This window comes from Tachypleus tridentatus, chromosome 13 (genome assembly GCF_004210375.1).
Source record: "Tachypleus tridentatus isolate NWPU-2018 chromosome 13, ASM421037v1, whole genome shotgun sequence".
Taxonomy (NCBI): domain Eukaryota; kingdom Metazoa; phylum Arthropoda; class Merostomata; order Xiphosura; family Limulidae; genus Tachypleus; species Tachypleus tridentatus.
The window spans coordinates 222,123,435-222,134,931 of NC_134837.1; the positions used below are offsets into that span (position 1 = coordinate 222,123,435).

At 31.8% G+C, this 11,497-nt stretch overlaps 1 long non-coding RNA gene across 2 annotated transcripts; it reads right to left on the reverse strand.

Annotated features, from left to right (window-relative positions):
* Window positions 1-1,687: 1,687 nt before the first annotated feature.
* Window positions 1,688-9,905, reverse strand: LOC143238584 (uncharacterized). Of its 2 annotated transcripts, none has more exons than XR_013020655.1 (4): window positions 9,797-9,905; window positions 5,676-5,722; window positions 4,006-4,064; window positions 1,688-1,999 (listed from the first exon to the last, which is right to left on the reverse strand). It is a non-coding gene; the product is annotated as an uncharacterized LOC143238584 (long non-coding RNA). The 2 variants fall into 2 exon arrangements; XR_013020656.1 differs by having other exon boundaries at window positions 1,688-2,200.
* Window positions 9,906-11,497: the final 1,592 nt, after the last annotated feature.

The window sequence follows — 11,497 nt, forward strand, 5'->3', positions numbered from 1 at the left end:
CTGTTGGCTGCACCTGATGAAGATTGTGCTGTAACAGTTGAGGAACTAGCACAGAAGATTAATTCAGCCCATTCAACAGTTCACCATCATCTGTAACATCTTAGAAAAGTGTCAAAACTTAGAGAATGGGTCTCCCATGATTTGACAGAAGCCAGCCTTAGAGCAAGAGTGAAGATTTTCACTCTTGTGAATGTAACTCACCTTTTTGGACAGGTTAGTGACAGGAAATGGATATCTTATAAAAATGTTAAGTGCTGCAGACAATGGCTCAGTGTAAGTAAATTGGCTAAAGCACAGCTTAGGAAAGTATTTGTTAAGAATTTGGTGGGATATTGTTGATGTGATCCACTTTGAGTTGCTACCACTCAATTTAACAATTACATCAGACTTCTATTGTCAACAGTAAGAGCACTTGAATGTTGCACTGAAAGAAAAGAGGTGTGCTTTGATCAATCATAAAGGTGTTGTGTTACACCAAGATAATGCACGGCCCCATACAGCAAGGATCACATCTGCAAAGACTGAAGAGCTAGACTGAGAAAAACTTCCACATCCTCCTTATTCTCCAGACCTTGTCCCATCTGATATGTCATCTATTCCAAAATTTGCAGAACTATCTTGATGGAAAAGAGCTTGGAACACATCAAGATGTCAAAACTACTTTCTCAACATTCTTTTCCTCCAAACCCAAGGAATTTTATAGAAGTGGCTTTTCAGAGGCTTGTAAATTGTTGGCAGGAAGTAATTAATAATAATGGAACATGAAATATTGATTGAGTAACATTAAAAGCGTTTGAAATCCTTTCTCTTTTTCTGAACCTAAAATTGGACATTACTTAAGGGATGACCTGATATTAAAATATTTTGTACAAAAAGTATGATATTTGATATGGTGAACATGTATGTACATATACACACACACATATCATTTAGTTTTAATATAGTGGTATATACTAATCCAGTGTTATATGTTTCATACATATTTAAGAGGCTATGTGAACTTAAGTTGATTTTCCACCATAAACATCACTTGAAGTAACCTGAAGATAACATGGAACAGATAGCATAAACAGATCATACTTGATATGGCAGTGATTTACATAAACTTATGAAAATAACATTTTTCCATATTTTGGCTTCAATCTTTTTAAATAAGAATTTATAAAAACATTAATCACTATCTGCATCATTTATATAGAATATCTAAAACAGTAGGAATGCTTACCTGAAAAGCTTAAAAAGTATTCTAAAACAAAGTAAAACTAATATGTTGCTTCAACTAACATACCTCCAGATGTGTGTGTGTGTTGATCAGCAGAAATATTACTTCTGATGAACTTGTTTCTTCTGCTATGCTTTTAATTGCATTATTGTCAGTAAAAAGGAAGTGAATTGGCATAGTTGATTTTACGATTTTCCAAATGTAAACAGATGCAGAGTAAGTAATTGACCATGCATTAAGTCATCTTATCCATCTGTTTTTTTCTTTTGGCATGTTCTTCAAATATTATAATTCCCAGTTCACTATGTATCTACGTGTGTGTGAACTTAATGATATAGTTTTTAGAAAAAAAATTATGCAAATTTCATTAAACCAGTTTTGATAAATCTTAGTGAAGAAAAATGTTTATATTTCAAGCAAAAATTATCTAATGAAGATGGAAGATGGGAACAAGTTTGTGAAATAATTTAATAATTGACCAATTCACTAACACAAATTAATACACAGCATTAAATCTAAATGGGTTTACAGAATATATGCATATTATTACAAGTCAACATAGAATTCATTTATATAACTTTGCTATAATAATATAAAAAACTAGTTAATACTGATTATTACAGAGCTGCTTTGTAAATCAGGTTTTACATGTACAATTTGATGCTTTTAAAGTGTTTCAAAGATGTTTTTCTTTGCTTGATGAAGGACAAAGAGAGTAAGTTCCAAAGCCTTTTTGTAGTAATAGCCAATGTCTTCATCACTTAGTTTCCTCTTATGCTAGAAAACAAAAGTTTAATAAAAATGCTAGACTTTAATTATTGTCGTTGACTTGCACTGGCAAGGATTATATTTCAGATTGAAAAATCTAAACTTGTAAAAAAAATTTTAACAAATTTATGAGAATAAGAATTTAAAATTTTCTAAATGTGCAAGTGTTTGGGTCCTGCATACTACATCTCACCCTTCAGCATTGGAAATCTGTAGAATATAAAAAACATTTGTTTCATATTTTAAACAAAGGTATTATTTGTATTTTATTCACATATCTTCTACTCTCACAATAGACATGAGATCCTTGAACAAAGAACAGATATTTTATGTTTACATGTTACAGCAACTGGATATAAATATTTAATCTAGGATTCTTACGTATTTACTTTTGTATAAAGAGGATCAACTTCATCAACCTTAGAAGTATGAAACTATATATACTTTAACTACGACTGAACTAACTGTATTTTCTCAAATTTTGGCATGCTTTAGTAAAGCTTACAATCTGTCATACAAAAAAAGTTGATTTTTAATAAAGTAATTTTGCTGAAAGTGTGGCTATGAATTCAAGGAGTTTTTACTGAGTCAGTCTGAGTAAATGATGGTTTTCTTGCTAAGAATAAAAACACTCCTTTTATCTTTAATGGTTTTGTATAACTTCTATAATCTCCAAAATGATTACCTGTTATTTTTGATAAAACTTTGTATTTTATCTCTTATCTTCTCTACCCTAACACTAACTGAAGTTAAATCATCAATGTAATGTGAAATTTAAAGTTTAAAGCATGAACAGTACTTTCTTCTTTTCTGAATGAATCATTCTGCAACAAGATTTACATATTCTTTTATATTTTAAATTCTAATTTTTATTTTTTTTTCATTTTATTGTTGTATTGCCGTTACTTGTATTATCATCCTTCATCGAAACAGTAAATCACATTGAGAGCCTTTTAACCATCTGTTGTAAAAACTTTCAGCATAGTGTAACTCACATGATCTTTGGAGTTGCAAGTTGTAACTGTACCAGGCCTCACTTTTTCATTAAATTGTTCAAATATAACTTCGTGTAGCTTTCAAAGTTGCATTACAGAACACAAGCAAAAATATTACAAAACTTCTAAAATTTTATCTAGCTTGATAAGTAAGTTATAATTACATATTTAAAATCTGTAATCCCTTGAAACAAAGAACTATAATTAACAAAACTAAATACTTCTGCTAATTAGAGGTTTATGCAGGAAATCAAAATGACAGCTCCCTAAAATTTCTATATAGAAGAAAATGTATTTTCTATTGGTTGTAAACATTCCATTGGCCTTGTAAGAACTTTTAGCAAATAATATAAAAACACAGACAAGAAGGTTGGCTTCTGTTGTGTATGTTATAATTTTGTTGATATCACAAGAAATCAGGAAAGTATGAGGTTAAATTTCTTATTTCTATTTGTAAATTCATATAGTTAGTGTTTTATTGCAATGGGCACTCTGAAAGCCCACTTAGTAGCTCAACAGTAAGTCTGGAGACGTATGATGCTGCAGTTGGTACCTGTGGTGGGCAAAATGCAAATAGCTCTTTGTCTAACTTTGCACTTAACAACAAACAAACACTGAAATTTATAGTGGGAAAAATATGGCATCAGAAGGGAAATTTCAGAGCACAAATGCATCACACGATGCAGATAAGTGAAGACATATTTTTCTTAATACTTTCTTTTTAAATAAGAAATTAAAATTTAAATATTAAAAAAATTAAATTATAAAATAACATTTACTGACATAATTAAATAACTTTATTTTGAACGAAACTCTACAGTATTGTTACACTCACATTTTGATTCAGTTGTACAGAAAGTTATCAGCAGTATAAGCCAGTAAGTGGACTGAAAAGTTACAATCTGTCCCCCACTGGTTTAAAGATGGACAACTCTGATATATGGCATTAATTAACTGTTACAACTGATATTTTTTCTTTTATATAGTGCAAATGTTTCTGCAAAAGCTTGCAACACTTACTTGTTGGTAATGCAGTAATTTAGTACACATCACTGAACTTTTTGAAGGTAAACAGTATACTGCAAAATACAAAGTTTTACAATCATTATTTCAACACTTTAAAATATATATACATTTATAGAGAAATTATTAATTTATTAATAGAGTTAAGTAAACAAAATCAAAAGTAAGGACTGCATTAAAAAACAGCAAATCCAAACCTCTGACTAATTATATTAATTTGTTATAACCCAAAACAAGCTGAAACAAAAATAAAAAATGGTGTACCCTGGGATCCTTTTAATTAGTGCAATATAAAATGTATCTGAGGTTTTGGAGGTGTCGGTGGAAGTAGGACCCACATTGAGTTAAGGATACACCTTCTGTCAGTCTTAACCTCCATTTGCCACTCTCACGTAAAGAAATAAAGGAGTAGCTATAGAAATAAAAATTAGGACAGTGAGATGTGTGTGCTCAAACCCACAATGTCCCACATCTATATCACCCTTCACTGCTTACAGACAGTTGTGGAAAGGTGACTACTTTTCAAAGTAAAGAAGAAAAAAATTAATTAAAAAATAAGGTACTATCATTTGGGGGTAAGTTAAATAAACTTACTTCTTGAAGTTAGCATTCCAGCCCCCATTATGGTAGAAAGGCACTAATTGCTAGTCCAATAAACCTAAGGTACATTTTATATCCCACATTATAGCTTGTACCCTGCGATCATTTAAATTAGTTCAGTATTTTTTATTTATTTATTTGGGTTTTGGTATGTTTTGGTTATAACAAACATATATATTAGTAAAATTAAATAAATATATTTAAGTGAAGTTAAATTAGTAAACAAAATCATGAAGAGGGAGGGACTACATTAGAAACAGCAAATCCCAACCTCTGATTAATTATATTATAACCTTAACTTTTTATGCTAAAACAAAACACATTAAAGTTAAACAAAATACACTGCATTTTTTCAAAAAGATTCTAGAGTACAAGCTACAACGTGGGATTATAAAATGTATCCTAGGTTTTGGAGGTGAATAAAGAAGTAGGACCCACACTGCGATGGGAATACTTTGTCTATCAGTCTTAACCTCCAATTGGCTAGTCTCACATAAGAAATATGCACAATTAGACTAGAAATTAAGAGAACGAGATGTGGGTGCTCAATTGCACAACGTTCCACATCTATATCACCCTTCACAGCCTGCAGACAGTTGTGGGAAAATGACTGCTCTCTCAAGTTAGAATAAGAAAAAGATAAACATAAAAAGATAATAAGGTACTAATATTTTGGGGTAAATGAGATGAAACTTATCTCTTGAAGTTAGCATTCCTGCCCCCAGTATGGTAGAGGCACTAATTGATACAACATTGAACCACATCAGTACACTAAGTTTACTGTGACTGTTATATTTTTATATGTGGCTCAAGGTGTACATCTGCATAAAGTAGTGCCAAGTTATTAAATTACCTTATTTTTAACTAAAAATAATTATTAGTAATTTTAAGTAAAATTTCTCTTAGTTTTATTTCTTTAAAAATTATGGTTATAATATGTATATATATATAGTCTATTTTTAAATATTTACTGTTGTTTTTCAGATTCAACATGAAAAAGATAGATATGAAAAACTGTAAAGTATTAAAAAACAAATTGTAAAATAATTTTAATCATCTTCACTTACTTTCTATTTGTTCCATACTTCAGAAGCAATATTTCTTGTATTTATATCTACACATAAAAACAATACAATTTCAAGTTAAAATTACAGAACCCTGGAGTAGTATTCTTGTGTATTTAAATATGTATGTTTCATATACTAGTTTAGGCTTAGTAGGGCAATGCAACTGAGACCACTTACACCAAACTATGTACACAAGAAGGAAAACAAACGATATCTTATAAAAGTATTGTTACAAAAAAGCTTTTAAAATTATCAGAAAATAAATATAAGTTTTAAATACTCCCACAAAAAGTAAAGGCAGTGCCACATTTTGAAATGACACTCCATTTTAAAAGGCAAATGTAAAAAATATAGCTCAAAACACTGATACCCTTGAATATCAGTAGTGACAAATATGTACAATAATTAAAGGAGTGTCACAGTGCTCACATGTTCAGTTGGGCATTTAGAAATAAAAGATATTTACAAATTCTGGACACCCATTGTTTTACTATAGGTTTAACTGGAAAAGTTTTTCACTCAAATGTGCATGATATATTTGGGCCAAAATATTCAAAGGATTTGATGTTGGAGAGTATCAGTTGTACCAATATGATGTATGGTGAAAAAGATCTTAAAGTGACAAATGTTGTGTTTCCCAATAGATCCAATGATCCCTGGCATGCATTGGAGATTATCAAGGATTTATCTCCTAGTGCTGTAGCTATGTTTATAAATGGTTCTGCCCACTGTGCTGATATGTATCCATACTCTCCAAACTTCTTCGAACTCTTTGTGATGATTGTTCTGACACTTTTATAATGATAAAACTTAAGTTGGCTGAGTGTACTAACAAGATTTCAATAAAAGTATTCAATTCTAATGGTAATTTGTGTAAAACAGGCACATATAAGACAAAAATATTTTTCTTTTTTTTTAACTCTTTACCCTTTTATGTTATCAGAACCTCTCACACCACTTGAATGAATATACTGATCAAATTTAGGGTCTCAAATAACTTTCATACCCCATGCAGTGCCTTAACTACAGAGCAAGAAGCTGGTGTATGCTAGATGAGACAAGTTGAATAGCAGCACTCCACAAGTAAAACCTCGATAAAACAATGTTCAACACTAAGTATTAAGTTGTAATGCCATGGCCCAAAAAGGAGAGAGAATTGTCAGTACAGCAGAGAGTTCATGTAAAAGCTTTATGTAATGCTGGTTACCTTCTGTGATAAATTGCTGCATACTTACTCCCCAAACATTGCCAAGTACACACTAAATCATAAGATTGAGACAGGTAAATTTTAAAATGGGAGAGGATACATCTAAACCCAATGATACTGATGTTAAATATCTTCATTTATGCAGCCTTTGTGACAAAAGGAAGACTGCTACTGATCTCAAGCATGAGATAAATAACCATGTATCAAATGACATAAAAGCATCTAGATTTATATTATCAAAAAAGACTCAATAAGAAAGGAACACCTGGTCATGTAGCAAATAAAAAAACCCTTTAACTCAATCAACAAATATTGTCAGTAGACTGAAATTTGCTAAAAAGTACAAAAGCTGGACTGTTGATGATTGGAAAAAGGTGTTATGGATGGATGAGTACAGATTTGAAATATCTGGTTGAAAGTGCAGATTGTACCTCCAGTGGAAGAAAGGTAAAAAATACTTAGCTCAATGCATAACACCTATAACGAAGCATGGGGAAAACAGTGTGATGTTTTGGGAGTGTTTTTCTGTTGAAGCAACTGGAGATATTTGCAAAATCAATGAATGGATAAGCACAAGTACTGTCATGGTATATCCAGTGATTTGCATATTATTAGTAAAAGATTCTACTACCAAGAAGATAATGACCCAAACACTCATCCAACCCATGCATAAATTACTTAGCTGAGAAAAATCTGCTAGAGTCATTCAAATGATGCAAAGGCTTCCCCAGAGAACCCCAATCTCAACCCAATTCAGTAGATATGCAATTTGATAGATTTTTTGACGAATCAAAAACTACTTCCAAAGAAACTTTATGGGAGTGTATTAGAGACATTTGAAGTAAACTCCCAAAGAACACTCTTATTAAACATGTTGCAACAATGCCTCAAAGACTATCTGCAGTTATTAAAGGAAAGGAGGACACATAAAATACTAAATTTTTGCTGAATTTAAGCACTCCCACTAAGTTTATGTTGTACTAAATATGAAGATTATTAAATTTTTATGTTTCACCTGTGATTTACCTGCCATTATTCTTTGAAAGTAGCCTGATATTTAATTTTCAACTATATCTTAACACATTCTCACAATACAGTATGTACAGAAAACACCCACTGTGGTATTCAAGGTAGTTATTATTCCAACAATAGAGTAATATAACATCACTATATTTAACACATTATTTGACAAATATTCAATGTCTAGGTGAGAATAATGTAGTTTTTACTGTTACAATTAACTTTCTTTGTTACTATATATCAAATGAAATATATTATTTATTGTTTTATTTATATTCAAATGCTGAATAACAATGGAGCAGGCCAATTCTTAGGTTTGGATCATTGAGAGCTACATCACTAATGACCTTATGTCAGTAGGAGAGTATAATAGAGTAAAAATATACAAGTCCAATATTCTATAATTCATATATGTTTTAGTGTATGTTATTCCTAAATATCACTGCAGTGGCATAGTGAGGGTGTCTGGCACTCTGGGGCAAAACATAATTTGGTGCTCCCTAAAAAGTCCCAACTTCATACGCCCTTTACAATTTACTCTCTAACCGTACTTGGCAACCCTAACTATCATGCTTCTGTATCTCATCATATTGCCATGATTATCTGATCTTTGAAAGAGAGTCGAATAAGTAACAGTAACACACAGTACAGAAAAGCACTGAATCCGAAGGAAATGGATTTTGTGATGTGTTGGGGGTATTTTTTAAAATAAAATTAATTCTTCACTAAAGCAACTATTTTGTGTGAGCCTACTTTGTAATGGTTACTATAGCTTAATGCATTATCCAAAATAAAACACTGAGGTTAAGTTGGAAGTATTTAGGTAAACTTAATATTTGTGAATACTTGTTACATATGCCCCATTACATTCCTTGTACCTATAAATAAGTAAGGCCTTAACTGAAACTGGCAGGCAAACCAATAACTAGCCACATCAATATTTAGAACTGAGAATTAACAAATAGCTAGGTTAGACCATTCACAGTAGGTAGTTTCAGAATATCTGCTAGCCATCCCAAAAACTGACACAGTTCTTTATCTCTTATAAAACCTTCTATATACAATACTAAAGGTCTTATGAAAAAACAATAGAAATAGCTATGAGGAGCCATGGAATTAGTCATGAAAATAAATTAATGGTACCTGGTGGAAAAAAAATCAATGGGAAGTAATAACAAATATCTTGCCAGAAATATGGAAGTTATGGTTTATTTTTTTATGAATTTGAATCATTAGTAATTAAGATCTCTTGTTTGTATAATAGTATGTTGCATGTTATACCCTACATTAATATAAAAATGCATCACAACTCTCCTGACTTGTATTATTTCATGACAAACAAGTCTGATATAAAATCATTTGGATTGCCAAAAATCTGTCTACAGCTTGAAAAAGATGGCCTAAAATTGCTATGAGTTACAAGATGTCAGGGTATTTTAATCAATCTAACATTTAAAACCAAAGGATTTTCCTAAGCATAATTTTTCTGATGATATAATAATATTTGATGTTAGGCAGAACAAAAACATTTTAATAAGACTAAGTCATATAAGAACAGATAAAATCTGGGTAAATCTGTTTTTAATTGGGTTTTACTCAAGCCTGCTGCCCAGGAACAACTGCCCTCCCTACACCACTGATTTATTTCAAAGACCTTTGAACTATCAGTGAAAGTTGCACCCTAGGTAAATTTGAAGAGCGTAACCCAAGTTTCAAAATGGATGATGCTGATTTTTTTTTTTTTTTTCATATCTAAACAAATAAACCCTGAAAAAGACAGCCCATGTATAGATCTTGGTAAATTATATTTGTGAAGAGAAGTAATTTTAAACTACAAATATGGAAATTCTAGACTAAAACAGAAAGCTTGAGAATCTCAAAAACACACGTTTACCTTCCTGTATTGTTATGTATAGTAAATGAATAGATAAATTAATTTTTACTGACTGTTAAGCTTATTGAAGTAAAAATACGTTCTTCATTGTCAAACTTATGTACAGCTTTATTAAAGTGTATTCTGTAAAGGCAAACAATAAGTGTTTGTATTTATAAAATGTGAAAAAAAATCGTTTTTTTCTTGTAAACCCTAACTTTTATCATAAGAACTAAGAAAATTGAATATTTTGCCAAGAACATTGACAGATTTTTGTTCTTAAAAGCTTCAATATATGTTAATAGATGCTTCAGTCATGGGGGCACTCACCCCTTCCTGGAAAATGAGAAACATTTTTATCTCTATATTCATTCAGTATATGCATGTGAATCTTTTATTAAATTCGCAATTTAACACTACTTTGCCCTTCCCTGGAAAAATGTATTAAGATGCCCATAGTTTAACTACGTGCGATACCCGACATGTCTATAATTTGAATTATATATATTAATGATAGCACAGTTGATTAATGTGAAACATGTCAGTTTTAAGTTGTAGGGGTGAGGTAATGTAAAGGTCAATATCTGATGTTCAGTATGACAGGTGGGCAGTTAAATTAATTACACATTTTAACTGCATGATATGTTTGTAGTTTTCTAAAAGGAAGAAAGTTTCTTTGATCATATTAGGTTAAATCACTTTGGGAAATGACCCTTATGTTTATTTTACAGTGATTCATTCTATATGACTAATAATATGACAGAACAAGTGTATATATATTGCAGTTATGATTACATTGGGGTGTAAATTCTTGAAGTTTTTTAATACCTGTTTAATTATGCTTGGTATGTGTGTGATATTGGGCTATAATATAATATGAATTTTATATAATAAATACAAATAGAAACTTGTATTAGATATTCAAACGTACTTGTTAGAAACTTATATTCATGGTGTATTATTTATCGTAAAATTTTATTTTTTTGAATTACGCACAAAGCTACTCGAGGGCTATCTGTGCTAGCCGTCCCTAATTTTGCAGTGTAAGACTAGAGGGAAGGCAGCTAGTCATCACCACCCACCGCCAATTCTTGGGCTACTCTTTTATAAACGAATAGTGGGATTGACCGTAACATTATAATGCCCCCACGGCTGAAAGGGCGAACATGTTTGGCGCGACGGGGATGCGGACTCTCAGATTACGAGTCGCACGCCTTGACACGCTTGGCCATGCCGGGCCGTTTATCGTAAAAACTAAACTTGACTTGTATAGGTCAGTGTTTCATAAACTATATGTTTGTAGTTTTGTAAAGAGTATAGATATTATTAATTGGTCTTGAAGATTTATTAAATGCTTCAGCAGGAGTGAATACTTTTGTAAGGCACTGTATGTAGGTGAGATCATAGACTTAAGTATCACACATGGTTTACGAGTCGAACGCCTTAACACACTTGGCTATGCCGGGCCCACCAATATAAGATTGTTTGTTTGTTTTGGAATTTCGCACAAAGCTACTCGAGGGCTATCTGTGCTAGCCGTCCCTAATTTACCAGTGTAAGACTAGAGGGAAGGCAGCTAGTCATCACCACCCACCGCCAACTCTTGGGCTACTCTTTTACCAACGAATAGTGGGATTGACCGTAACATTATAACGCCCCCACAGCTGGGAGGGCGAGCATGTTTAGCGCGACGCGGGCGCGAACCCGCGACCCTCAGATTAC